The sequence below is a fragment of the Octopus bimaculoides genome, chromosome 3, assembly GCF_046866305.1.
Source record: "Octopus bimaculoides isolate indiv1 chromosome 3, ASM4686630v1, whole genome shotgun sequence".
In the NCBI taxonomy this organism is placed as follows: Eukaryota; Metazoa; Mollusca; class Cephalopoda; order Octopoda; family Octopodidae; genus Octopus; species Octopus bimaculoides.
Window position 1 is genome coordinate 54,696,698 of NC_142930.1, and position 1,863 is coordinate 54,698,560.

The following is a 1,863-nucleotide window of genomic DNA, read 5'->3' on the forward strand; positions in this document are numbered from 1 at the left end:
CAAGCAATGTTATTCGAAAGAACACACATGGCAAACTCTCCCGGAGAGCAAAAATCCCACTGAGATGAATAATTCTCAAAGAGAGCGTCCCGCTGTATGTGTTTTCGAATAATGTTGCTTACAAATATGAACCGATTAAATAATCTTTAAATTTAATAAGAAAATTTCTTATTATTGAAGCTATATTACATTAAACTTAGCCATGATTATTATTCAATTCATGTTCCACAGCAATATTTCACAATTATTCAATGATTGAAGAGGTATGAAATTGTTTTGTAAGATGTTCGAAAGTAAATTACCAAATACTGTGTAAGCTAAGTGAGTTGGCACACGCAGAGTTAGGTAACTTACATGCATTTGTGTTCTGATGGAATGAATTAAATAACAGTGTAATTGCCAGAAAGAGCACTGGGGAGAATGTTGAACGAAGTATAAACCATCTTGTACTCTCATGATCTTTCCTTAGGCGCAAGTGTGGCTGTGAGGTAAGAAGCTTGCTTCCCAACCACATGGTTCCGTGTTCTAATTTGCACACGTACCATTGGTTTCAAATTTTGGCACAAAGCCAGTAATTTCGGGGTTGGGGCGCAAGTCGATTACATCGACTCCTACTGTTTAATTGGAACTTATTCTGCCGACCCCAAAAGGAATAAAGACAAAGTCGACCTCGGCAGAATTTGACCTTAGAACGTAAAGACAGACGAAATGCTGCTAAGCATTTCACCCTATGTGCTTACGATTCTGCCTGCTCACCGCTTAATTCGCGCACGTAATATTATAACGTGGCTATATCTATTGACTCCAATACATATACAGGCGTGCACACACACACACACACAGACACACACACACACATATGACGGGCTTCTGCACAGTTTCAACTCCTAGTCATGAATTCGTCTAACACAATGATAGAAGGTACTTGTCCTATGTGATGCATTGTAGAATCGATCTTGGGACGAGATGGTCGCAAGGCAAACTTCTTCACAATATTGCCATGCTTACGATCATGTTCATTACTTAACTAATTTTTATATTTGACTGTCGATCCTATTCTATATCAGATCGTATGACTTATTTGTTTGGATTGGTCATTACGTTGGTTTGTTGGCTCAGAGTACTTTTACAATTCTGTCTGATCCAAAATATGATAAATTAAATATGATATTTTAAACGATGAACGAGAGCTTAGACTTCTGTGCTATGGAGAGGCTTAAGAAATGGGAAGTTATGAGTATCATATCTTTTCTAATGGCATTAATGATGCAACAGATACCATTTGACTAGAAATCGAAACAATTATAAATTCAGCTCACTTTAAAAATAATAATAATAACGAGGTTAATTACTTTAGTTCCATTTGAACTTGCCTTTAGTGAAACTCTTTACTCTTTACTTGTTTCAGTCATTTGACTGCGGCCATGCTGGAGCACCGCCTTTAGTCGAGCAAATCGACCTCAGGACTTATTCTTTGTAAACCTAGTACTTATTATATCGGTCTATTTTGCCGAACCGCTAAGTTACGGGGAAAAAAATCACAAGGATGCGTCGGCCGGGAGTCGAACCCAGGTCGATTGCTTGGAAGGCAACCATGCTAACCGTTACACCACCGACGCCTCGCTGATAATATATTCAATAATTCTATACGTTGCTGGTCTAAAGAGCCTAAACAGTTTAATGATTTTTTGTCTTTATTCTTTTCCGTGATAATTGAAAAAACTGGGTAAAGCATCGGTCTCTGGAACAGAAGACTGCGGGGAAATATTCACATTTCCACTGAATATTTATGTTTGTGCAATTATTTTATTTCATATATATTTTTATTGCTCTTTTGTTTTGTTTTATTGTTTGCTTGTTTTG

General features: G+C 37.3%; 1 non-coding gene across 1 annotated transcript; it reads right to left on the reverse strand.

Annotated features, from left to right (window-relative positions):
* Positions 1–1,547: 1,547 nt before the first annotated feature.
* On the reverse strand, positions 1,548–1,619 carry Trnag-ucc (transfer RNA glycine (anticodon UCC)). Its single transcript has one exon. It is a non-coding gene; the product is annotated as a tRNA-Gly (tRNA).
* Positions 1,620–1,863: the final 244 nt, after the last annotated feature.